Here is a 27,603-nt window from a genome sequence, read left to right as displayed (position 1 = left end):
ATAATCACTATCACTAGGGGGGTAGTGCTGGACAGGTTAATAGGACTCAAGTTAGACAAGCCCCCTGGTCCTGATGAAATGCATCCCAGGTTATTAAAAGTGATGGCGGACGTTCTCGCAGATGCATTCGTTATAATCTACCAACATTCTCTGGACTCTGAGTAGGTACCAGCGAATTAAAAAGCAGCAAATGTAACGCCTCTGTTTAAAAAAGGGGGCAGACAAAAGGCAGGTAACGATAGGCCAGTTAGTTTAACATCTATAGTGGGGAAAATGCTTGAAGCTATCATTAACAAAGAAATAGCGGGACATCTAGATAGGAATAGTACAATCAAGCAGAAGCAACATGGATTCAGGAAGGTGAAAGCATGTTTAAATAATTTACTGGAATTCTTTGAGGATATAACGAGCATGGTGGATAGAGGTGTACCGATGGATGTGGTGTATTTAGATTTCCAAAAGGCTTTTGATAAGGTGCCACACAAAAGGTTACTGCAGAAGATAAAGGTACGTGGAGGCATAGGAAATCTATTAGCATGGATAGAGAATTGGCTGGCTAACAGAAAGCAGAGATTCGGGATAAATGGGTCCTTTTCGGGTTGGAAATCGGTGGTTAGTGGTGTGCCACAGGGATCGGTGCTGGGACCACAACTGTTTACAATATACATAGATGACCTGGAAGAGGGGACAGAGTGTCGTGTAACAAAATTTGCAGATGACACAAAGATTAGTGTGAAAGCGGATTGTCTAGAAGACACAGAGAGGCTGCAAAGAGATTTAGAAAGGTTAAGCGAATGGGCTAAGGTCTGGCAGATGGAATACAATGTCGGAAAATGTGAGGTCATCCATCTTGGGGAAAAAAACTGTAAAAAGGAATATTATTTGAATGGGAAGAAATTACAACATGCCAATTTGGCGTTAGTAACACCAAGGCTAACCAAGGGAGGCAACCGGCCTGCATGCGATGTATTTTCTTATGGCACTCTTACATTAAAATGAAAGCATTCCTATAGCGACTTTCACCTCAGCACTTCCCAAAGCAGTTCAGAGCAAATTAATTACTTTTAAAATGTGATCACTTTGTTTAGTGTAGGAAATGCAAAAATGTACAGCATGGAAGGAGGCCATTTCAGCCAATAGTGCCCGAGGAGGCCGATCAAGAGCTTTCCAGCCTAATTCCCACTTCCCAGCTCTAAGTCCGTCCTATGGGTTACAGCAGTTTAAGTGGCATTCAAATATTTTTAAAATGTGTGAGGGATTCTGCCGCATTGAGGCATTGAGTTCCCGACTACCTGACGCCCTGAGTAAAGACATTTATCCTCACAGCTCGTCTAACCCTCCCCCTAATTCATCATCATAGGCAGTCCCTCGGAATCGAGGAAGACTTGCTTCCACTCTTAGCATGTGTTCGTAGATGGCTGTACAGTTCAATACGGGAACCACAGTCTCTGTCACAGGTCAGACAGACCGTCGTTGAGGCAAAGGATGGGCAGGGAGCCTGGTTTGCCGCAGCTCCTTCCGCGGCCTGCACCTGATTTCTGCATGCTCTCGGCGACGATACTCGAGGAGCTCAGCACACTCCCGCATGCACTTCCTCCACTTAGGGCGATCTATGGCCAAGGACTCCCAGGTCACAGTGGGGATGTCACACTTTATCAGGGAGGCTTTGAGGGTGTCTTTGTAACGTTTCCTCTGTCCGCCTTTGGCTCATTTGCCGTGGACAAGTTCCGAGAAGAGCGCTTGCTATGGCAGTCTCGTGTCTGGCATATGGCCTGCCCAGCGGAGCTGATCAAGTGTGGTAAGTGGTGCAATGCTGGGGATGATGTCTTGGACGACGACGCGAATGTTTGCGCGTCTGTCCTGCCAGGGGATTTGCAGGATCTTGAAGAGACATCGCTGGTGGCATTTCTCCAGCGACTTGAGGTGTTTACTGTACATAGTCCACGTCCCTGAGCCATGCAGGAGGGCGGGTATTACTACAGCCTTGTAGACCATGAGCTTGGTGAAAGTTTTGAGGGACTCATCTTCAAACACACTTTTCCTCAGGCGGCCGAAGGCTAGCACTGGCGCACTGGAGGCGGTGTTGGATCTCGTCATCAATGCCTCCTCTTGTTGATAGGACGCGCCCGAGATAGGGGAATTGGTCGAACCCGAAATTAGTTTAAATCGATTCCCCCTGGTTGTTGACCACTCTGCAAATGGAAACAGGACCTTCCTTCCAACTCTATCTACTGCCCTCATAAAGTTATGCTCCTCAATATAGTCTCCCCTCAGCCTCCTCTGGTCCAAAGAAAACAGACTCAGCATTTCCAATCTTTCCTCATCACCAAAATTCTCCAGTCCAGGCAACTTTTTTTGTAAATCTCCTCAGTACCCTTTCCAGCACAATCGCATCTTTTTTTTTAAATGTGGTGACCAGAACTGCACACAGTGCTCCAGCTGCGGCCTAACCAATGTTTTATACAGTCAAGGACAATGTCCTTGCTGTAACCAGCAGAGTTACGGACCGAGAGCTGGTAAGTGGGATAAGGCTGGTTAGCCTCTTGCTTTCTGGCGCAGATACGATGGTAAGCACTGCAGGGATTCCAATACGACCAAGATGATCTCTTGGACTAATTTTGATCGCGTAGATGGAGAGGAATTTTAACAGATATTTTTTCCCCATAATTAGCCTGGGTTTTTTTCTGTTTTTTGCTTCTCCCATGCGTTCGCATGGCTCGAATTGGGGTGGTGTGTGTAATGTTTCTGTGCAAGGGGTGTCGAGGTTGTGTGGGGCGGACTTATTGGGCTGGGCGTTCTTTATCTTTCCGCCATTGACATGCTTCACAGGTTCATATATAGCCTTCAGGGTTGTTGATCAAAGGGCCTTGTGGCTCTTTGTCGGCTGGCATGTATACTATGGGCCGAACTGGCCTCCTTCAGCGCTGTGGATTTCTAGATTTCTATTTACTTTCACAGACCAGACTATTCCTTCACAGAGCCAGACAGCTGCAACACATATTCAGACGGCTCTTTCACAGTCCCAGACTCTACCTTCACAGATTCACAATCTTCCGACACAGTCCCACAAACTACCTTCACAGATCCAGACTTTTCCTGCACCGACCCAGACAGCGGCTAAACAGATCCAGGCAGCTCCCGCACAGAGGAGTACTGATCCTACAGCGAGTAAGACATTACTGCACAGATCCATACACTCCTGTGCAGACAGGCAAAGCGCATACACAGCATCAAAATGCTTGTGCACAGACTCAGACAGTTCCTTTCAGAGACCCAGCATCACCTACACAGGAGCAAACATGTCCTCATCAGCCGCAGACAACACCAACACATTTCCAGAGAGCTTCGACAGAGACACTGACATTTCCTTCACGAAGGCAGGCAGCTCCTGTAAAGAACCAGGCAGGTGCTACACTGAAGCAGGGATTAACAGCACAGGCACAAACTTTACTACACAGACCCATACAGCTCCTTTCAGAGACATAGGGATCTCCTAGACAGATTAAGTCCCTCCTACATAGACATAGACAGCTCTACCCTGGCCAAGACATCACCAACACTGATCCAAGAGCTCCTACACAGAGATAAGCAGTTCTTACACGGGCGCAGACTGTTCCAACAAAGGACCAGACTGCTCCTACACCGAGCCAGACAGCTCGCTTCGGAGATGCAGACACCTAATTTAAAGATCAAGACAGCACCGGGACTGAATCAAAAAGCTCAATGCAGAACCACACTGACCCAGGGAGATCAACCACAGACAGACACACTCCATCACAGATGCAGACTCTCCGGCACAAAAAGAGACAATTCTTGCACAGACCCAGTCAGCTCCAAACCTGACACATGGAGCTGCAACACAAAGCCCGACGCTCCTACACAAACCCGGACAACACTTAAACAGACACAGTCAGCTCATAATCTGACACAGGCAGCTGCAACACAGACCCAGACAGCACCTAAAGAGACCCAGAAACTATTACACAGAAACAGAAGGCTCTTACAGTGACCCAGACACTCCGACCTATACTCAGAGAGCTTGTCATTGAATCCAATGCACAATGCTGCAGATAACTGAATTAAATATGCTTACAAAGGACTGCATAGCGTATACTGTCTTTCTGGCTATTCTGACCATGCCAGCGTTTATGTTCCACTCGAAATTTCTGGAGTCTTTCTTGATGTAAATCTATCAGCATAGCCATCTATTCATTTCTACTTCATATGCTTGTATAGCCTCTCCTTAAATGTATCTATACTATTCGCTTGAACCACTCCTACGCTTTTGAGTTCCACATTCTCATCACTCTTTCCAGAAAGAAGTTGCTTCTGAATTCTCTATTTGATTTCTGGATTTCTTGATGACTATCTTATATTGGTGGCCTCCAGTTATGCTCTTCCCCACATGCGAAAACATTCTCTCTGTAAACACTCTATCAAAATCTTTCATAATTTTAAATAAATCTATTAGGTCACCCCGATAGATCAATCTTCAAGAGAAAAGAGACCCAGCTTGTTCATTATTTCCACTTATGAATAACCTCCCATTTCTGGTAGCATCCGTGTAAATCTTCTCTGCACCCTCCCAAATGCCTCTATATCATCTTTATAATAGGATGACCAGAACTGCATACAGTACCCTAAATGTGGACTAACCGAGGTTCAATACAGGTTTAGTATAACCTTCCTATTTTGCAATTTTATACCACTAGATATAACCTCCACTGCTTAGTTACCTTTATCTTTCCTTGCTGAACTCTGTCACAATTTTTGTGATTTGTGTTGTTGTACTCAGAGATCCTATTGTTCCTCTACCCCACCGAGAGTCGTTTGTGCCAAGTAATTAGTGACCTCCATATTCTTCCTACCAAAATGTAATACCTCACATGTATGTGTGTGGAACTTAATTGAAAATTATATGCCCATTCTGCGTGTTTATTAATGTTGTCCTTAATTTGTTGCCGTCCTCCTCAGTATAAATTTCCTCCAATTTGGTATCATTGGCAAATTTGGAAATTCTGTTTTTAGTTCCAAATTCTAAATCGTTAATATAAATTGTGAACAATAGTGGGTCCGGCATTGATCCTTTTGGAACACCACTACCCATCTTCTGCCAATATGAGTATCTGCCTTTTACCTCCAATCTCTGATTTCAGTCTTGAAGCTAGCTCTCTATGCATTCTGCTGCTTATACCCTGACGTTGCTCAGCAGGTTATTATTGGGTATCATAGCGAGGGTCTTTTGAAAATCTAGATACCTTATACTTATTGCATGATCAATGTCTACCCTCTCTATAACCTCTTCAAACATTATGAGTTTGGTCCAGCAGTACTTTCCCTATTGAAATCCATGCTGATTATTCATTTTTATACTTTTGGTTTCTAGATGTTCTTCTATTTTCTCCATTAGTAAGGGTTCCATTATTTTCCTATATAAGTGACAATCATACCCCTTGACCAACGAGCTGATTAGCTGAGACAAGCAGGGAATACAGCATTTAATTCCCGCCGAAAGCAATTCAGCCATTCCCGCTTTCTATTGTGTAATACAGCGACATCAAGTTGTTGTACTGTCAGTCTCGGATCAGTCTTTTTCTGTTTAAAAGGCTTGCGCTCTCAGTGCTGCTTCATTCAGTGTGTGTTTAAAAAATGCGACGTGCTAGCTGCCGTGGCTGGATGGTTAAATCTTTGGATTAGGAATGCAATCGAATTGCTTCTGAGTAAGTTCGAGCCCTGTTCACAATGAATCAGTAGCTGTAGGCATTCGCACGTAATCTGCTCTGTTTGGAGGTCGTTTGAGGTGTAATTATTTTGCAGCAACTTTTCGGCCACCTGTTCCGTCACGCTCACCCAATCATCCACTCGTGCGAGTCCAGAGGATTGGGACATTTCTATAATCCAGCAAAGAATGACTAAAAATATGGTTAAAAGAGGGTAGATTATGAATGTTAACTTGAACGAAATATAAAAACAGATAGTAAGAGTTTCTACAGGTATGTAAAAAGGAAAAGAGTGGCTAAAGTAAATGTTAGTCTCGTGGAGGATGAGACTGGGACATTAATAATCGAGAACAGGGAAATGGCAGAGACTTTGAACAAATATTTTGTTTCAGTTCTCACGGTAGAAGTCAGTAAAAACATTCAAATAGTGGATAATCCAAGGGCTATATGGAGGGAGGAAATTAATACTATCATTATCACTAATGAAGTAGTATGAGGTAAAATAATGGGACTAAAGGCGGACAAGTCCCTGGACCTGATGGCTTATATCCAATGGATGCATTGGTTGTATCCACAGGATATAAGCCATCAGGTCCAGGGGTCCTATGGAGGAGTTGCTTCCACTCCCAAAGTGAATTCTTTGATGGCTGAGCAGTCCGATACGAGAGCCACAGACCATTTCACAAGTGGGACAAACATTCGTCAGGGGAAGGGGTCGGTAGGGCTGGTTTGCCGCACGCTCCTTCTGCTGCGTGCGCCTGGGCTCTTCATGCTCCTTGCATCGAGCCTCAAAGAGCTCAACGCCCTCCCGGATGGATTTTCTCCACCTCGGGCTATCTGCGGCCAGGGTCTCACAGGTGTCAGTGGTGATGTCGCACTTTCCCAGCGAGGCTTTGAGGGTGTCCTTAAAACGTTTACGCTGTCCTCCTTTAGCTCGTTTACCATGAAGAAGTTCCGCATAAAGCATTGCTTATGGAGTCTCACATCTGGCATGCGTGCTATGTGGCCTGCCCAGCGAAGCTGATCGAGTGTGGTCAGTGCTTCAATACTGGGGATGTTACCCTGGTCGAGGACACTGATGTTGATGCGTCTGTCCTCCCAGGAGATTTGCAGGATCTTGCGGAGACATCGTTGGTGATATATCTCCAGCGGCCTAAGGTGCCTTCTGCACATCGTCCATGCCTCAGACCCATACAGGAGGGCGGGTACTATTACAGCCCTGTAGACCATGAGTTAGGTGGTAGATTTGAGGGCCTGGTCTGCAAACAGTCTTTTCCGCAGGCGGCCGAAGGCTGCACTGGAGCACTGGAGGAGATGCTGAATCTCCACATAAATTTCTGCCTTTGTTGATAAGAGGCACCCCCTCATTTCCAATGGAATTCTTCCAGTCACACAGCCTTCGTTCAATCAAAAAATATCTAGATTATGAATCAATTATTTATTTATTTAAAACAAATCAAATTCAATTTTTTTTAAATAAAAATTAAATGTATGTATTTTCTTAAGTTGTTTAATATACATATATTTTTTAATTGGCTTTCAGTGGGCTGGTTTTACGTACCTACCTCTTTCCTGTCTGTTGATCACCTGTGGCTTCAATAACAGTCTCTGCGCCGCGTGGTCCTGAGCCCCACTGCACAATTGCCTTCAGGGATGATAAAAATCTCACTTTATTCTTTTAAAAGGGAACTGCGGTCAGTCAAGGGTGATTCTGCATCTGGGTAAAAGGGATGTCCTTGCAGTCCCCGATCATTCTGTATCTGTTTAAAAGGGTTGTTTGTCATTTCCGGTTCATAATCTTTCCCTTCAAAACGGATTTTCTAATAAACCCGCGTCATCCTGTATTATTTGAGAAGGAGTATGATTTCAGCTGCAATGTCCGAATTGTTAAACTGTAGTGTTCCAATTTACATTGGGGTTGCCTGCGCCGGTGCGCACCCAGATCGCAGTGCATCTGTTCATTCACTCGAAATATGCTCATCTTTTCCGAAATCCGCTCCTTGATATTGCAGTTGCCCCGAATTTGCTCGCAATATAAACAACAACACAATGAATGTTGCTGGCAGCGGCCGCGTGGCCTAATGGATAAGGCGTCTGACTTCGATTGCAACCGCAAAGTTATCAAAAGATTGCAGGTTCGAGTCCTGCCGCGGTCAACTTAGCTCGCTACGTGAAATTTTATATTCTTTGTTGTGATTCTGCCGAGAAACCAACCATCTCTTCCAGTCACTCACCTGAAGTGAAGGAAGGCTGTTTGCTCAAAGAATCTTATGGCAAGTTTTCATCATTGTCGATCTGCATGCACGGGCAGAGCACGCTATGAAGTGGACTTTCTTGCACATTATTTCTGTTTGGATACAAAAAGCAGGAGATTGAATGGCTGACGATGTCTTAAAGCAGAGACGAGGTGGCCGAGATGTTAAGGCGATGGACTGCTAATCCATTGTGCTCTGCACGCATGGCTTCGAATCCCATTCTCGTCGTCGTTGGCTTGCAGCTTAACCACTTTTTGACATTCACATTTCACCTCATCGCCAAATTCCCCTTTTACTTACAGGGGTGCTGTACTTTCCTCATGTCATGTCTCAAATTAATAATATATTCAACAAAAAGGAGAACTGTTGCAGTACAATGGCGAGGAGCACTAATTAGATAGGTATCTGATAGACAGCACATGCACGATGGGCCATAATATCATTTCTCACTACCGTCAAAATCTGAGAGCTGCGCTTTTCACTGTCGGCGGCTCGTTAGTCCACGGTTATGATTCTCCCTTCGGAATGATCACATTTGAAATGCGAGACGTCACAGGCCAAATCCCGGATGAGCCCCGCCATGTTTTACTCAAAGTTCCGCTTCTAACAGCCGCTCGACATGTGCGAAAACAGACGTATTTCACGTTAAAACGTGTGATTTTACGCCGATGTTCCCTAAGCATCCAAATCCCAGAGCAAAGTGAAACCCGCCAAACTGAGTAAAGTTAAAATATCTCAGAGGTACTCGGCTCTGTGACTCGTTGGATACCCTAAAGCCTTGTTTGGTTCCGGCCGATACTTGATCAGTATATCTTCCTGTCTGTACGCATAAGTTCACCTCAATTGGGATTAGCATACATTCAGCGTCAATCTCTACCTCTGCCCTGAATATGAGTGCGTCCTGTTTTTCTAGAGCTGAAAAGCTGAGAGAAGCTGCCTTTTGAATTCGTGCCTTGGCTGCCGAATTCAAAGCGGACAGGAAATCAATCCGGGCTGGCAAAGCTGCCTGGTCTGATTAAAAGACGGTGATACCCTATATTGTAGGCATGTTCTCGTCTTCTGGCCTCAACATTAGATTCAACGTATCGGATGATAAGCACCGCTCCCAGTGTCTGGTAATGGTTCTGCTATTCCCACTAACACCTCCTCTGGACCATCCTTTGTTACGTTATTGCCCGATTACCACCCACTTTGCCTTTCTCCATTGTGCCATGTATTATTTAAACACTCCTGCGTTCGGCTGTATCACAGACGTTCCCATTTGTCCGTTCTCGCTGCGTATTTTTTCAAGGCGCTATTTTTGTTGAAAACATCTGTAATCTTTAACTTTTTCCTGAAATATCGGAATGATTATCCGACAGCACGTGAAACCGGATTCTTCCTCCACAAAATCTGCACGACCTGCCGAGTTTTACATATTTATCTGTTTTTATTCATTCTATTTCCGTGTCCCTTTTAAGGGGATTTGCTGTCTGTCCGAGATCATTCTCTGTCTCTTTAAAATGGTGTGCTATCAGACCCTCATCATTCTGTGTCTGTTTAAAAGGGATGTGCTGTCTCTCCCAGATTTCCAATTTCCAATTTCAAAACCTGCCTTTGGAGGTTAACGAATTTTAGTTTGTTTGTGTTTTTGTGTAAGCTAGAGAGTGTGCAAACGTGCTGTGCGATCTTACTGTCATGTGAGAAAAATGCATTACATGCAACTTGAAACCGTACTGATTTGATTGAACACTCCTTCGTGGACTCTCTGACGGTAGAAGAATCTGCTGTGGGATTTTGCTATTCCACATCTGAAAGAAGGGAAAATACACAAGTTAGAAATATAGCGATTTTAGGCAGTGCTTCTGTGTGGGCTGTGTGACATGACGACATCCTCCATCCTTATTTGCAAATTCAAATCAAATCAAACCAATACAAGACATGACTGGCTGACTGACTTTATTTATACATGTATATATATATGTGTATATTTATATATAATCCCAAATTTTTAACTTCCAAAATAAATATGCTTTTTCTGTTCTGCCTGCGCTGTTCATTCACTCGAAATATGCTCATCTTTTCCTTAATCCACTCCTTAATATTGCAGTTGCCCCGAATTTGCTCGCAATATACACAACACAATGAATGGCGCTGGCAGCGGCCGCGTGGCCTAATGTATAAGGCGTCTGACTTCGATTAAAACCTCAAAGTTATCAAAAGATTGCAGGTTCGAGTCCTGCCGCGGTCAACTTAGCTCGCTACGTGAAATTTTATATTCTTTGTTGTGATTCTGCCGAGAAACCAACCATCTCTTCCAGTCACTCACCTGAAGTGAAGGAAGGCTGTTTGCTCAAAGAATCTCATTGCAAGTTTTCATCATTGTCGATATGCATGCACGGGCAGAGCAAGCTGTGAAGTGGACTTTTTTGCACCTTATTTCTGTTTGGATACAAAAAGCAGGAGATTGAATGGCTGACGATGTCGTATAGCAGAGACGAGGTGGCCGAGAGGTTAAGGCGATGGACTGCTCATCCATTGTGCTCTGCACGCATGGCTTCGAATCCCATTCTCGTCGTCGTTGGCTTGCAGCATAACCACTTTTTTTGACATTCACATTTCACCTCATCGCCAAATTCCCCTTTTACTTACAGGGATGCTGAACTTTCCTCATGTCATGTCTCAAATTAATAATATATTCGTCAAAAGGAGAACAGTTGCAGTACAATGGCGAGGGGCACTAATTAGATAGGTATCTGAGAGACAGCACATGCACGATGGGCCATAATATCATTTCTCACCACCGTCAGAATCTGAGAGCTGCGCTTTTCACTGTCGGCGGCTCGTTAGTCCACGGTTATGATTCTCCCTTCGGAATGATCACTTTTGAAATCCGAGAGGTCACGGGCCAAATCCCGGACGAGCCCCGCCATGTTTTACTCAAAGTTCCGCTTCAAACAGCCGCTCGACATGTGAGAAAACAGACGTATTTCACGTTAAAACGTGTGATTTTACGCCGATGTTCCCTAAGCATCCAAATCCCAGAGCAAAGTGAAACCCGCCAAACTGAGTAAAGTTAAAATATCTCAGAGGTACTCGGCTCTGTGACTCGTTGGATACCCTAAAGCCTTGTTTGGTTCCGGCCGATACTTGATCAGTATATCTTCCTGTCTGTACGCATAAGTTCACCTCAATTGGGATTAGCATACATTCAGCGTCAATCTCTACCTCTGCCCTGAATATGAGTGCGTCCTGTTTTTCTAGAGCTGAAAAGCTGAGAGAAGCTGCCTTTTGAATTCATGCCTTGGCTGCCGAATTCAAAGCGGACAGGAAACCATTCCGGGCTGGTGAAGCTGCCTGGTCTGATTAAAAGGCGGTGATACCCTATATTGTAGGCATGTTCTCGTCTTCTGGCCTCAACATTAGGTTCAACGTATCGGATGAAAAGCACCGCTACCATTGTCTGTTAATGGTTCTGCTATTCCCACTAACACCTCCTCTGGACCATCCTTTGTTACGTTATTGCCCGATTACCACCCACTTTGCCTTTCTCCATTGTGCCATGTATTATTTAATCACTCCTGCGTTCCGCTGTATCACAGACATTCCCATTTGACCTTTCGCGCTGCGTATTTTTTCCAGGCGCTATTTTTGTTGAAAACATCTGTAATCTTTAACTTTTTCCTGAAATATCGGAATGATTATCCGACAGCACGTGGAACCGGATTCTTCCTCCACAAAATCTGCAAGACCTGCCGAGTTTTACATATTTATCTGTTTTTATTCATTCTATTTCCGTGTCCCTTTTAAGGGGATTTGCTGTCTGTCCGAGATCATTCTCTGTCTCTTTAAAATGGTGTGCTATCAGACCCTCATCATTCTGTGTCTGTTTAAAAGGGATGTGCTGTCTCTCCCAGATTTCCAATTTCCAATTTCAAAACCTGCCTTTGGAGGTTAACGAATTTTAGTTTGTTTGTGTTTTTGTGTAAGCTAGAGAGTGTGCAAACGTGCTGTGCGATCTTACTGTCATGTGAGAAAAATGCATTACATGCAACTTGAAACCGTACTGATTTGATTGAACACTCCTTCGTGGACTCTCTGACGGTAGAAGAATCTGCTGTGGGATTTTGCTATTCCACATCTGAAAGAAGGGAAAATACACAAGTTAGAAATATAGCGATTTTAGGCAGTGCTTCTGTGTGGGCTGTGTGACATGACGACATCCTCCATCCTTATTTGCAAATTCAAATCAAATCAAACCAATACAAGACATGACTGGCTGACTGACTTTATTTATACATGTATATATATATGTGTATATTTACATATAATCCCAAATTTTTAACTTCCAAAATAAATATGCTTTTTCTGTTCTGCCTGCGCTGCGCTCTCTTACATTTGACCTCTTTCACAGCACAAGCAGCTGCTGTCAGATCCAGCGGAAAGACACACTCGACTTTAAAAGATCGCCCTTGTAGCCCACGTCTTCCCTCATGGCTTGTCTTCCACCATGGGCTTACTGCGTTTGGGTAGTTATTGACTGCACCTCTCATTTCCCAATGGAATTCTTATAGTTACACTGCCTTCGTTCAATAAAAAAATACATAGATTATGAATCAATTATTTATTTCATTAAAACAACTCAAATTCTATTTTTTTAAAATACAATTTAAATGCATTTATTTTCTTAAAATGTTAAATATTTATATATTTCAGACTGGGCTGGTTTTGCGTCCCTCCCTCCCTCCTTCCTGCCTGTCTATCACCTGTGGCTTCAAGAACAGTCTCTGCACCGCGTGGTCCTGAGCCCCACTGCACAATTGCCTTCAGGGATGAGCAAAATCTCACTTTATTCTTTTAAAAGGGAACTGCTGTCAGTCAAGGGTCATTCTGCATCTGGGTAAAAGGGATGTCCTTGCAATCCCGGATCATTCTGTGTCTGTTTAAATGGGATGGTTGTCAGTTCCGGTTCATAATCTTTCCCTTTAAAACGAATTTTTTCATAAACCCGCGGCATCCTGTATTGTTTGAGAAGGAGTATGAATTCAGCTGCAATGACCGAATTGTTAAACTGTAGTGTTCCAATTTACATTGGGGTTGCCTGCGCCGATGCGCACCCAGATCGCAGTGCATCTGTTCATTCACTCGAAATATGCTCATCTTTTCCTTAATCCACTCCTTAATATTGCAGTTGCCCCGAATTTGCTCGCAATATACACAACACAATGAATGGTGCTGGCAGCGGCCGCGTGGCCTAATGTATAAGGCGTCTGACTTCGATTAAAACCTCAAAGTTATCAAAAGATTGCAGGTTCGAGTCCTGCCGCGGTCAACTTAGCTCGCTACGTGAAATTTTATATTCTTTGTTGTGATTCTGCCGAGAAACCAACCATCTCTTCCAGTCACTCACCTGAAGTGAAGGAAGGCTGTTTGCTCAAAGAATCTTATGGCAAGTTTTCATCATTGTCGATCTGCATGCACGGGCAGAGCACGCTGTGAAGTGGACTTTCTTGCACATTATTTCTGTTTGGATACAAAAAGCAGGAGATTGAATGGCTGACGATGTCTTAAAGCAGAGACGAGGTGGCCGAGATGTTAAGGCGATGGACTGCTAATCCATTGTGCTCTGCACGCATGGCTTCGAATCCCATTCTCGTCGTCGTTGGCTTGCAGCTTAACCACTTTTTGACATTCACATTTCACCTCATCGCCAAATTCCCCTTTTACTTACAGGGGTGCTGTACTTTCCTCATGTCATGTCTCAAATTAATAATATATTCAACAAAAAGGAGAACTGTTGCAGTACAATGGCGAGGAGCACTAATTAGATAGGTATCTGATAGACAGCACATGCACGATGGGCCATAATATCATTTCTCACTACCGTCAAAATCTGAGAGCTGCGCTTTTCACTGTCGGCGGCTCGTTAGTCCACGGTTATGATTCTCCCTTCGGAATGATCACATTTGAAATGCTAGACGTCACAGGCCAAATCCCGGATGAGCCCCGCCATGTTTTACTCAAAGTTCCGCTTCTAACAGCCGCTCGACATGTGCGAAAACAGACGTATTTCACGTTAAAACGTGTGATTTTACGCCGATGTTCCCTAAGCATCCAAATCCCAGAGCAAAGTGAAACCCGCCAAACTGAGTAAAGTTAAAATATCTCAGAGGTACTCGGCTCTGTGACTCGTTGGATACCCTAAAGCCTTGTTTGGTTCCGGCCGATACTTGATCAGTATATCTTCCTGTCTGTACGCATAAGTTCACCTCAATTGGGATTAGCATACATTCAGCGTCAATCTCTACCTCTGCCCTGAATATGAGTGCGTCCTGTTTTTCTAGAGCTGAAAAGCTGAGAGAAGCTGCCTTTTGAATTCGTGCCTTGGCTGCCGAATTCAAAGCGGACAGGAAATCAATCCGGGCTGGCAAAGCTGCCTGGTCTGATTAAAAGACGGTGATACCCTATATTGTAGGCATGTTCTCGTCTTCTGGCCTCAACATTAGATTCAACGTATCGGATGATAAGCACCGCTCCCATTGTCTGGTAATGGTTCTGCTATTCCCACTAACACCTCCTCTGGACCATCCTTTGTTACGTTATTGCCCGATTACCACCCACTTTGCCTTTCTCCATTGTGCCATGTATTATTTAAACACTCCTGCGTTCGGCTGTATCACAGACGTTCCCATTTGTCCTTTCTCGCTGCGTATTTTTTCAAGGCGCTATTTTTGTTGAAAACATCTGTAATCTTTAACTTTTTCCTGAAATATCGGAATGATTATCCGACAGCACGTGAAACCGGATTCTTCCTCCACAAAATCTGCACGACCTGCCGAGTTTTACATATTTATCTGTTTTTATTCATTCTATTTCCGTGTCCCTTTTAAGGGGATTTGCTGTCTGTCCGAGATCATTCTCTGTCTCTTTAAAATGGTGTGCTATCAGACCCTCATCATTCTGTGTCTGTTTAAAAGGGATGTGCTGTCTCTCCCAGATTTCCAATTTCCAATTTCAAAACCTGCCTTTGGAGGTTAACGAATTTTAGTTTGTTTGTGTTTTTGTGTAAGCTAGAGAGTGTGCAAACGTGTTGTGCGATCTTACTGTCATGTGAGAAAAATGCATTACATGCAACTTGAAACCGTACTGATTTGATTGAACACTCCTTCGTGGACTCTCTGACGGTAGAAGAATCTGCTGAGGGATTTTGCTATTCCACATCTGAAAGAAGGGAAAATACACAAGTTAGAAATATAGCGATTTTAGGCAGTGCTTCTGTGTGGGCTGTGTGACATGACGACATCCTCCATCCTTATTTGCAAATTCAAATCAAATCAAACCAATACAAGACATGACTGGCTGACTGACTTTATTTATACATGTATATATATATGTGTATATTTATATATAATCCCAAATTTTTAACTTCCAAAATAAATATGCTTTTTCTGTTCTGCCTGCGCTGTTCATTCACTCGAAATATGCTCATCTTTTCCTTAATCCACTCCTTAATATTGCAGTTGCCCCGAATTTGCTCGCAATATACACAACACAATGAATGGCGCTGGCAGCGGCCGCGTGGCCTAATGTATAAGGCGTCTGACTTCGATTAAAACCTCAAAGTTATCAAAAGATTGCAGGTTCGAGTCCTGCCGCGGTCAACTTAGCTCGCTACGTGAAATTTTATATTCTTTGTTGTGATTCTGCCGAGAAACCAACCATCTCTTCCAGTCACTCACCTGAAGTGAAGGAAGGCTGTTTGCTCAAAGAATCTCATTGCAAGTTTTCATCATTGTCGATATGCATGCACGGGCAGAGCAAGCTGTGAAGTGGACTTTTTTGCACCTTATTTCTGTTTGGATACAAAAAGCAGGAGATTGAATGGCTGACGATGTCGTATAGCAGAGACGAGGTGGCCGAGAGGTTAAGGCGATGGACTGCTCATCCATTGTGCTCTGCACGCATGGCTTCGAATCCCATGCTCGTCGTCGTTGGCTTGCAGCATAACCACTTTTTTTGACATTCACATTTCACCTCATCGCCAAATTCCCCTTTTACTTACAGGGATGCTGAACTTTCCTCATGTCATGTCTCAAATTAATAATATATTCGTCAAAAGGAGAACAGTTGCAGTACAATGGCGAGGGGCACTAATTAGATAGGTATCTGAGAGACAGCACATGCACGATGGGCCATAATATCATTTCTCACCACCGTCAGAATCTGAGAGCTGCGCTTTTCACTGTCGGCGGCTCGTTAGTCCACGGTTATGATTCTCCCTTCGGAATGATCACTTTTGAAATCCGAGAGGTCACGGGCCAAATCCCGGACGAGCCCCGCCATGTTTTACTCAAAGTTCCGCTTCAAACAGCCGCTCGACATGTGAGAAAACAGACGTATTTCACGTTAAAACGTGTGATTTTACGCCGATGTTCCCTAAGCATCCAAATCCCAGAGCAAAGTGAAACCCGCCAAACTGAGTAAAGTTAAAATATCTCAGAGGTACTCGGCTCTGTGACTCGTTGGATACCCTAAAGCCTTGTTTGGTTCCGGCCGATACTTGATCAGTATATCTTCCTGTCTGTACGCATAAGTTCACCTCAATTGGGATTAGCATACATTCAGCGTCAATCTCTACCTCTGCCCTGAATATGAGTGCGTCCTGTTTTTCTAGAGCTGAAAAGCTGAGAGAAGCTGCCTTTTGAATTCATGCCTTGGCTGCCGAATTCAAAGCGGACAGGAAACCATTCCGGGCTGGTGAAGCTGCCTGGTCTGATTAAAAGGCGGTGATACCCTATATTGTAGGCATGTTCTCGTCTTCTGGCCTCAACATTAGGTTCAACGTATCGGATGAAAAGCACCGCTACCATTGTCTGTTAATGGTTCTGCTATTCCCACTAACACCTCCTCTGGACCATCCTTTGTTACGTTATTGCCCGATTACCACCCACTTTGCCTTTCTCCATTGTGCCATGTATTATTTAATCACTCCTGCGTTCCGCTGTATCACAGACATTCCCATTTGACCTTTCGCGCTGCGTATTTTTTCCAGGCGCTATTTTTGTTGAAAACATCTGTAATCTTTAACTTTTTCCTGAAATATCGGAATGATTATCCGACAGCACGTGGAACCGGATTCTTCCTCCACAAAATCTGCAAGACCTGCCGAGTTTTACATATTTATCTGTTTTTATTCATTCTATTTCCGTGTCCCTTTTAAGGGGATTTGCTGTCTGTCCGAGATCATTCTCTGTCTCTTTAAAATGGTGTGCTATCAGACCCTCATCATTCTGTGTCTGTTTAAAAGGGATGTGCTGTCTCTCCCAGATTTCCAATTTCCAATTTCAAAACCTGCCTTTGGAGGTTAACGAATTTTAGTTTGTTTGTGTTTTTGTGTAAGCTAGAGAGTGTGCAAACGTGCTGTGCGATCTTACTGTCATGTGAGAAAAATGCATTACATGCAACTTGAAACCGTACTGATTTGATTGAACACTCCTTCGTGGACTCTCTGACGGTAGAAGAATCTGCTGTGGGATTTTGCTATTCCACATCTGAAAGAAGGGAAAATACACAAGTTAGAAATATAGCGATTTTAGGCAGTGCTTCTGTGTGGGCTGTGTGACATGACGACATCCTCCATCCTTATTTGCAAATTCAAATCAAATCAAACCAATACAAGACATGACTGGCTGACTGACTTTATTTATACATGTATATATATATGTGTATATTTATATATAATCCCAAATTTTTAACTTCCAAAATAAATATGCTTTTTCTGTTCTGCCTGCGCTGCGCTCTCTTACATTTGACCTCTTTCACAGCACAAGCAGCTGCTGTCAGATCCAGCGGAAAGACACACTCGACTTTAAAAGATCGCCCTTGTAGCCCACGTCTTCCCTCATGGCTTGTCTTCCACCATGGGCTTACTGCGTTTGGGTAGTTATTGACTGCACCTCTCATTTCCCAATGGAATTCTTATAGTTACACTGCCTTCGTTCAATAAAAAAATACATAGATTATGAATCAATTATTTATTTCATTAAAACAACTCAAATTCTATTTTTTTAAAATACAATTTAAATGCATTTATTTTCTTAAAATGTTAAATATTTATATATTTCAGACTGGGCTGGTTTTGCGTCCCTCCCTCCCTCCTTCCTGCCTGTCTATCACCTGTGGCTTCAAGAACAGTCTCTGCACCGCGTGGTCCTGAGCCCCACTGCACAATTGCCTTCAGGGATGAGCAAAATCTCACTTTATTCTTTTAAAAGGGAACTGCTGTCAGTCAAGGGTCATTCTGCATCTGGGTAAAAGGGATGTCCTTGCAATCCCGGATCATTCTGTGTCTGTTTAAATGGGATGGTTGTCAGTTCCGGTTCATAATCTTTCCCTTTAAAACGAATTTTTTCATAAACCCGCGGCATCCTGTATTGTTTGAGAAGGAGTATGAATTCAGCTGCAATGACCGAATTGTTAAACTGTAGTGTTCCAATTTACATTGGGGTTGCCTGCGCCGATGCGCACCCAGATCGCAGTGCATCTGTTCATTCACTCGAAATATGCTCATCTTTTCCTTAATCCACTCCTTAATATTGCAGTTGCCCCGAATTTGCTCGCAATATACACAACACAATGAATGGTGCTGGCAGCGGCCGCGTGGCCTAATGTATAAGGCGTCTGACTTCGATTAAAACCTCAAAGTTATCAAAAGATTGCAGGTTCGAGTCCTGCCGCGGTCAACTTAGCTCGCTACGTGAAATTTTATATTCTTTGTTGTGATTCTGCCGAGAAACCAACCATCTCTTCCAGTCACTCACCTGAAGTGAAGGAAGGCTGTTTGCTCAAAGAATCTTATGGCAAGTTTTCATCATTGTCGATCTGCATGCACGGGCAGAGCACGCTGTGAAGTGGACTTTCTTGCACATTATTTCTGTTTGGATACAAAAAGCAGGAGATTGAATGGCTGACGATGTCTTAAAGCAGAGACGAGGTGGCCGAGATGTTAAGGCGATGGACTGCTAATCCATTGTGCTCTGCACGCATGGCTTCGAATCCCATTCTCGTCGTCGTTGGCTTGCAGCTTAACCACTTTTTGACATTCACATTTCACCTCATCGCCAAATTCCCCTTTTACTTACAGGGGTGCTGTACTTTCCTCATGTCATGTCTCAAATTAATAATATATTCAACAAAAAGGAGAACTGTTGCAGTACAATGGCGAGGAGCACTAATTAGATAGGTATCTGATAGACAGCACATGCACGATGGGCCATAATATCATTTCTCACTACCGTCAAAATCTGAGAGCTGCGCTTTTCACTGTCGGCGGCTCGTTAGTCCACGGTTATGATTCTCCCTTCGGAATGATCACATTTGAAATGCTAGACGTCACAGGCCAAATCCCGGATGAGCCCCGCCATGTTTTACTCAAAGTTCCGCTTCTAACAGCCGCTCGACATGTGCGAAAACAGACGTATTTCACGTTAAAACGTGTGATTTTACGCCGATGTTCCCTAAGCATCCAAATCCCAGAGCAAAGTGAAACCCGCCAAACTGAGTAAAGTTAAAATATCTCAGAGGTACTCGGCTCTGTGACTCGTTGGATACCCTAAAGCCTTGTTTGGTTCCGGCCGATACTTGATCAGTATATCTTCCTGTCTGTACGCATAAGTTCACCTCAATTGGGATTAGCATACATTCAGCGTCAATCTCTACCTCTGCCCTGAATATGAGTGCGTCCTGTTTTTCTAGAGCTGAAAAGCTGAGAGAAGCTGCCTTTTGAATTCGTGCCTTGGCTGCCGAATTCAAAGCGGACAGGAAATCAATCCGGGCTGGCAAAGCTGCCTGGTCTGATTAAAAGACGGTGATACCCTATATTGTAGGCATGTTCTCGTCTTCTGGCCTCAACATTAGATTCAACGTATCGGATGATAAGCACCGCTCCCATTGTCTGGTAATGGTTCTGCTATTCCCACTAACACCTCCTCTGGACCATCCTTTGTTACGTTATTGCCCGATTACCACCCACTTTGCCTTTCTCCATTGTGCCATGTATTATTTAAACACTCCTGCGTTCGGCTGTATCACAGACGTTCCCATTTGTCCTTTCTCGCTGCGTATTTTTTCAAGGCGCTATTTTTGTTGAAAACATCTGTAATCTTTAACTTTTTCCTGAAATATCGGAATGATTATCCGACAGCACGTGAAACCGGATTCTTCCTCCACAAAATCTGCACGACCTGCCGAGTTTTACATATTTATCTGTTTTTATTCATTCTATTTCCGTGTCCCTTTTAAGGGGATTTGCTGTCTGTCCGAGATCATTCTCTGTCTCTTTAAAATGGTGTGCTATCAGACCCTCATCATTCTGTGTCTGTTTAAAAGGGATGTGCTGTCTCTCCCAGATTTCCAATTTCCAATTTCAAAACCTGCCTTTGGAGGTTAACGAATTTTAGTTTGTTTGTGTTTTTGTGTAAGCTAGAGAGTGTGCAAACGTGCTGTGCGATCTTACTGTCATGTGAGAAAAATGCATTACATGCAACTTGAAACCGTACTGATTTGATTGAACACTCCTTCGTGGACTCTCTGACGGTAGAAGAATCTGCTGAGGGATTTTGCTATTCCACATCTGAAAGAAGGGAAAATACACAAGTTAGAAATATAGCGATTTTAGGCAGTGCTTCTGTGTGGGCTGTGTGACATGACGACATCCTCCATCCTTATTTGCAAATTCAAATCAAATCAAACCAATACAAGACATGACTGGCTGACTGACTTTATTTATACATGTATATATATATGTGTATATTTATATATAATCCCAAATTTTTAACTTCCAAAATAAATATGCTTTTTCTGTTCTGCCTGCGCTGTTCATTCACTCGAAATATGCTCATCTTTTCCTTAATCCACTCCTTAATATTGCAGTTGCCCCGAATTTGCTCGCAATATACACAACACAATGAATGGCGCTGGCAGCGGCCGCGTGGCCTAATGTATAAGGCGTCTGACTTCGATTAAAACCTCAAAGTTATCAAAAGATTGCAGGTTCGAGTCCTGCCGCGGTCAACTTAGCTCGCTACGTGAAATTTTATATTCTTTGTTGTGATTCTGCCGAGAAACCAACCATCTCTTCCAGTCACTCACCTGAAGTGAAGGAAGGCTGTTTGCTCAAAGAATCTCATTGCAAGTTTTCATCATTGTCGATATGCATGCACGGGCAGAGCAAGCTGTGAAGTGGACTTTTTTGCACCTTATTTCTGTTTGGATACAAAAAGCAGGAGATTGAATGGCTGACGATGTCGTATAGCAGAGACGAGGTGGCCGAGAGGTTAAGGCGATGGACTGCTCATCCATTGTGCTCTGCACGCATGGCTTCGAATCCCATTCTCGTCGTCGTTGGCTTGCAGCATAACCACTTTTTTTGACATTCACATTTCACCTCATCGCCAAATTCCCCTTTTACTTACAGGGATGCTGAACTTTCCTCATGTCATGTCTCAAATTAATAATATATTCGTCAAAAGGAGAACAGTTGCAGTACAATGGCGAGGGGCACTAATTAGATAGGTATCTGAGAGACAGCACATGCACGATGGGCCATAATATCATTTCTCACCACCGTCAGAATCTGAGAGCTGCGCTTTTCACTGTCGGCGGCTCGTTAGTCCACGGTTATGATTCTCCCTTCGGAATGATCACTTTTGAAATCCGAGAGGTCACGGGCCAAATCCCGGACGAGCCCCGCCATGTTTTACTCAAAGTTCCGCTTCAAACAGCCGCTCGACATGTGAGAAAACAGACGTATTTCACGTTAAAACGTGTGATTTTACGCCGATGTTCCCTAAGCATCCAAATCCCAGAGCAAAGTGAAACCCGCCAAACTGAGTAAAGTTAAAATATCTCAGAGGTACTCGGCTCTGTGACTCGTTGGATACCCTAAAGCCTTGTTTGGTTCCGGCCGATACTTGATCAGTATATCTTCCTGTCTGTACGCATAAGTTCACCTCAATTGGGATTAGCATACATTCAGCGTCAATCTCTACCTCTGCCCTGAATATGAGTGCGTCCTGTTTTTCTAGAGCTGAAAAGCTGAGAGAAGCTGCCTTTTGAATTCATGCCTTGGCTGCCGAATTCAAAGCGGACAGGAAACCATTCCGGGCTGGTGAAGCTGCCTGGTCTGATTAAAAGGCGGTGATACCCTATATTGTAGGCATGTTCTCGTCTTCTGGCCTCAACATTAGGTTCAACGTATCGGATGAAAAGCACCGCTACCATTGTCTGTTAATGGTTCTGCTATTCCCACTAACACCTCCTCTGGACCATCCTTTGTTACGTTATTGCCCGATTACCACCCACTTTGCCTTTCTCCATTGTGCCATGTATTATTTAATCACTCCTGCGTTCCGCTGTATCACAGACATTCCCATTTGACCTTTCGCGCTGCGTATTTTTTCCAGGCGCTATTTTTGTTGAAAACATCTGTAATCTTTAACTTTTTCCTGAAATATCGGAATGATTATCCGACAGCACGTGGAACCGGATTCTTCCTCCACAAAATCTGCAAGACCTGCCGAGTTTTACATATTTATCTGTTTTTATTCATTCTATTTCCGTGTCCCTTTTAAGGGGATTTGCTGTCTGTCCGAGATCATTCTCTGTCTCTTTAAAATGGTGTGCTATCAGACCCTCATCATTCTGTGTCTGTTTAAAAGGGATGTGCTGTCTCTCCCAGATTTCCAATTTCCAATTTCAAAACCTGCCTTTGGAGGTTAACGAATTTTAGTTTGTTTGTGTTTTTGTGTAAGCTAGAGAGTGTGCAAACGTGCTGTGCGATCTTACTGTCATGTGAGAAAAATGCATTACATGCAACTTGAAACCGTACTGATTTGATTGAACACTCCTTCGTGGACTCTCTGACGGTAGAAGAATCTGCTGTGGGATTTTGCTATTCCACATCTGAAAGAAGGGAAAATACACAAGTTAGAAATATAGCGATTTTAGGCAGTGCTTCTGTGTGGGCTGTGTGACATGACGACATCCTCCATCCTTATTTGCAAATTCAAATCAAATCAAACCAATACAAGACATGACTGGCTGACTGACTTTATTTATACATGTATATATATATGTGTATATTTATATATAATCCCAAATTTTTAACTTCCAAAATAAATATGCTTTTTCTGTTCTGCCTGCGCTGCGCTCTCTTACATTTGACCTCTTTCACAGCACAAGCAGCTGCTGTCAGATCCAGCGGAAAGACACACTCGACTTTAAAAGATCGCCCTTGTAGCCCACGTCTTCCCTCATGGCTTGTCTTCCACCATGGGCTTACTGCGTTTGGGTAGTCATTGACTGCACCTCTCATTTCCCAATGGAATTCTTATAGTTACACTGCCTTCGTTCAATAAAAAAATACATAGATTATGAATCAATTATTTATTTCATTAAAACAACTCAAATTCTATTTTTTTAAAATACAATTTAAATGCATTTATTTTCTTAAAATGTTAAATATTTATATATTTCAGACTGGGCTGGTTTTGCGTCCCTCCCTCCTTCCTGCCTGTCTATCACCTGTGGATTCAAGAACAGTCTCTGCACCGCGTGGTCCTGAGCCCCACTGCACAATTGCCTTCAGGGATGAGCAAAATCTCACTTTATTCTTTTAAAAGGGAACTGCTGTCAGTCAAGGGTCATTCTGCATCTGGGTAAAAGGGATGTCCTTGCAATCCCGGATCATTCTGTGTCTGTTTAAATGGGATGGTTGTCAGTTCCGGTTCATAATCTTTCCCTTTAAAACGAATTTTTTCATAAACCCGCGGCATCCTGTATTGTTTGAGAAGGAGTATGAATTCAGCTGCAATGACCGAATTGTTAAACTGTAGTGTTCCAATTTACATTGGGGTTGCCTGCGCCGATGCGCACCCAGATCGCAGTGCATCTGTTCATTCACTCGAAATATGCTCATCTTTTCCTTAATCCACTCCTTAATATTGCAGTTGCCCCGAATTTGCTCGCAATATACACAACACAATGAATGGTGCTGGCAGCGGCCGCGTGGCCTAATGTATAAGGCGTCTGACTTCGATTAAAACCTCAAAGTTATCAAAAGATTGCAGGTTCGAGTCCTGCCGCGGTCAACTTAGCTCGCTACGTGAAATTTTATATTCTTTGTTGTGATTCTGCCGAGAAACCAACCATCTCTTCCAGTCACTCACCTGAAGTGAAGGAAGGCTGTTTGCTCAAAGAATCTTATGGCAAGTTTTCATCATTGTCGATCTGCATGCACGGGCAGAGCACGCTGTGAAGTGGACTTTCTTGCACATTATTTCTGTTTGGATACAAAAAGCAGGAGATTGAATGGCTGACGATGTCTTAAAGCAGAGACGAGGTGGCCGAGATGTTAAGGCGATGGACTGCTAATCCATTGTGCTCTGCACGCATGGCTTCGAATCCCATTCTCGTCGTCGTTGGCTTGCAGCTTAACCACTTTTTGACATTCACATTTCACCTCATCGCCAAATTCCCCTTTTACTTACAGGGGTGCTGTACTTTCCTCATGTCATGTCTCAAATTAATAATATATTCAACAAAAAGGAGAACTGTTGCAGTACAATGGCGAGGAGCACTAATTAGATAGGTATCTGATAGACAGCACATGCACGATGGGCCATAATATCATTTCTCACTACCGTCAAAATCTGAGAGCTGCGCTTTTCACTGTCGGCGGCTCGTTAGTCCACGGTTATGATTCTCCCTTCGGAATGATCACATTTGAAATGCTAGACGTCACAGGCCAAATCCCGGATGAGCCCCGCCATGTTTTACTCAAAGTTCCGCTTCTAACAGCCGCTCGACATGTGCGAAAACAGACGTATTTCACGTTAAAACGTGTGATTTTACGCCGATGTTCCCTAAGCATCCAAATCCCAGAGCAAAGTGAAACCCGCCAAACTGAGTAAAGTTAAAATATCTCAGAGGTACTCGGCTCTGTGACTCGTTGGATACCCTAAAGCCTTGTTTGGTTCCGGCCGATACTTGATCAGTATATCTTCCTGTCTGTACGCATAAGTTCACCTCAATTGGGATTAGCATACATTCAGCGTCAATCTCTACCTCTGCCCTGAATATGAGTGCGTCCTGTTTTTCTAGAGCTGAAAAGCTGAGAGAAGCTGCCTTTTGAATTCGTGCCTTGGCTGCCGAATTCAAAGCGGACAGGAAATCAATCCGGGCTGGCAAAGCTGCCTGGTCTGATTAAAAGACGGTGATACCCTATATTGTAGGCATGTTCTCGTCTTCTGGCCTCAACATTAGATTCAACGTATCGGATGATAAGCACCGCTCCCATTGTCTGGTAATGGTTCTGCTATTCCCACTAACACCTCCTCTGGACCATCCTTTGTTACGTTATTGCCCGATTACCACCCACTTTGCCTTTCTCCATTGTGCCATGTATTATTTAAACACTCCTGCGTTCGGCTGTATCACAGACGTTCCCATTTGTCCTTTCTCGCTGCGTATTTTTTCAAGGCGCTATTTTTGTTGAAAACATCTGTAATCTTTAACTTTTTCCTGAAATATCGGAATGATTATCCGACAGCACGTGAAACCGGATTCTTCCTCCACAAAATCTGCACGACCTGCCGAGTTTTACATATTTATCTGTTTTTATTCATTCTATTTCCGTGTCCCTTTTAAGGGGATTTGCTGTCTGTCCGAGATCATTCTCTGTCTCTTTAAAATGGTGTGCTATCAGACCCTCATCATTCTGTGTCTGTTTAAAAGGGATGTGCTGTCTCTCCCAGATTTCCAATTTCCAATTTCAAAACCTGCCTTTGGAGGTTAACGAATTTTAGTTTGTTTGTGTTTTTGTGTAAGCTAGAGAGTGTGCAAACGTGCTGTGCGATCTTACTGTCATGTGAGAAAAATGCATTACATGCAACTTGAAACCGTACTGATTTGATTGAACACTCCTTCGTGGACTCTCTGACGGTAGAAGAATCTGCTGAGGGATTTTGCTATTCCACATCTGAAAGAAGGGAAAATACACAAGTTAGAAATATAGCGATTTTAGGCAGTGCTTCTGTGTGGGCTGTGTGACATGACGACATCCTCCATCCTTATTTGCAAATTCAAATCAAATCAAACCAATACAAGACATGACTGGCTGACTGACTTTATTTATACATGTATATATATATGTGTATATTTATATATAATCCCAAATTTTTAACTTCCAAAATAAATATGCTTTTTCTGTTCTGCCTGCGCTGTTCATTCACTCGAAATATGCTCATCTTTTCCTTAATCCACTCCTTAATATTGCAGTTGCCCCGAATTTGCTCGCAATATACACAACACAATGAATGGCGCTGGCAGCGGCCGCGTGGCCTAATGTATAAGGCGTCTGACTTCGATTAAAACCTCAAAGTTATCAAAAGATTGCAGGTTCGAGTCCTGCCGCGGTCAACTTAGCTCGCTACGTGAAATTTTATATTCTTTGTTGTGATTCTGCCGAGAAACCAACCATCTCTTCCAGTCACTCACCTGAAGTGAAGGAAGGCTGTTTGCTCAAAGAATCTCATTGCAAGTTTTCATCATTGTCGATATGCATGCACGGGCAGAGCAAGCTGTGAAGTGGACTTTTTTGCACCTTATTTCTGTTTGGATACAAAAAGCAGGAGATTGAATGGCTGACGATGTCGTATAGCAGAGACGAGGTGGCCGAGAGGTTAAGGCGATGGACTGCTCATCCATTGTGCTCTGCACGCATGGCTTCGAATCCCATGCTCGTCGTCGTTGGCTTGCAGCATAACCACTTTTTTTGACATTCACATTTCACCTCATCGCCAAATTCCCCTTTTACTTACAGGGATGCTGAACTTTCCTCATGTCATGTCTCAAATTAATAATATATTCGTCAAAAGGAGAACAGTTGCAGTACAATGGCGAGGGGCACTAATTAGATAGGTATCTGATAGACAGCACATGCACGATGGGCCATAATATCATTTCTCACCACCGTCAGAATCTGAGAGCTGCGCTTTTCACTGTCGGCGGCTCGTTAGTCCACGGTTATGATTCTCCCTTCGGAATGATCACTTTTGAAATCCGAGAGGTCACGGGCCAAATCCCGGACGAGCCCCGCCATGTTTTACTCAAAGTTCCGCTTCAAACAGCCGCTCGACATGTGAGAAAACAGACGTATTTCACGTTAAAACGTGTGATTTTACGCCGATGTTCCCTAAGCATCCAAATCCCAGAGCAAAGTGAAACCCGCCAAACTGAGTAAAGTTAAAATATCTCAGAGGTACTCGGCTCTGTGACTCGTTGGATACCCTAAAGCCTTGTTTGGTTCCGGCCGATACTTGATCAGTATATCTTCCTGTCTGTACGCATAAGTTCACCTCAATTGGGATTAGCATACATTCAGCGTCAATCTCTACCTCTGCCCTGAATATGAGTGCGTCCTGTTTTTCTAGAGCTGAAAAGCTGAGAGAAGCTGCCTTTTGAATTCATGCCTTGGCTGCCGAATTCAAAGCGGACAGGAAACCATTCCGGGCTGGTGAAGCTGCCTGGTCTGATTAAAAGGCGGTGATACCCTATATTGTAGGCATGTTCTCGTCTTCTGGCCTCAACAT

At 43.6% G+C, this 27,603-nt stretch overlaps 9 non-coding genes across 9 annotated transcripts; all 9 read left to right on the top strand.

The window, feature by feature from the left end:
* Nucleotides 1-7,787: 7,787 nt before the first annotated feature.
* trnar-ucg (transfer RNA arginine (anticodon UCG)) lies at nt 7,788-7,876 on the top strand. The gene is given in 2 exon segments: nt 7,788-7,824; nt 7,841-7,876. It is a non-coding gene; the product is annotated as a tRNA-Arg (tRNA).
* Nucleotides 7,877-8,121: 245 nt separating this feature from the next.
* trnas-gcu (transfer RNA serine (anticodon GCU)) lies at nt 8,122-8,203 on the top strand. The gene has a single exon. It is a non-coding gene; the product is annotated as a tRNA-Ser (tRNA).
* Nucleotides 8,204-10,450: 2,247 nt separating this feature from the next.
* trnas-gcu (transfer RNA serine (anticodon GCU)) lies at nt 10,451-10,532 on the top strand. The gene has a single exon. It is a non-coding gene; the product is annotated as a tRNA-Ser (tRNA).
* A 2,999-nt stretch (nt 10,533-13,531) lies between these two features.
* Nucleotides 13,532-13,613, top strand: trnas-gcu (transfer RNA serine (anticodon GCU)). The gene has a single exon. It is a non-coding gene; the product is annotated as a tRNA-Ser (tRNA).
* Nucleotides 13,614-15,860: 2,247 nt separating this feature from the next.
* Nucleotides 15,861-15,942, top strand: trnas-gcu (transfer RNA serine (anticodon GCU)). The gene has a single exon. It is a non-coding gene; the product is annotated as a tRNA-Ser (tRNA).
* A 2,999-nt stretch (nt 15,943-18,941) lies between these two features.
* trnas-gcu (transfer RNA serine (anticodon GCU)) lies at nt 18,942-19,023 on the top strand. Its single transcript has one exon. It is a non-coding gene; the product is annotated as a tRNA-Ser (tRNA).
* A 2,247-nt stretch (nt 19,024-21,270) lies between these two features.
* Nucleotides 21,271-21,352, top strand: trnas-gcu (transfer RNA serine (anticodon GCU)). The gene has a single exon. It is a non-coding gene; the product is annotated as a tRNA-Ser (tRNA).
* A 2,995-nt stretch (nt 21,353-24,347) lies between these two features.
* On the top strand, nt 24,348-24,429 carry trnas-gcu (transfer RNA serine (anticodon GCU)). Its single transcript has one exon. It is a non-coding gene; the product is annotated as a tRNA-Ser (tRNA).
* A 2,247-nt stretch (nt 24,430-26,676) lies between these two features.
* Nucleotides 26,677-26,758, top strand: trnas-gcu (transfer RNA serine (anticodon GCU)). Its single transcript has one exon. It is a non-coding gene; the product is annotated as a tRNA-Ser (tRNA).
* Nucleotides 26,759-27,603: the final 845 nt, after the last annotated feature.

Source organism: Pristiophorus japonicus, chromosome 25 (genome assembly GCF_044704955.1).
Source record: "Pristiophorus japonicus isolate sPriJap1 chromosome 25, sPriJap1.hap1, whole genome shotgun sequence".
In the NCBI taxonomy this organism is placed as follows: Eukaryota; Metazoa; Chordata; class Chondrichthyes; family Pristiophoridae; genus Pristiophorus; species Pristiophorus japonicus.
This window is presented reverse-complemented; position numbering and strand designations above follow the sequence as displayed.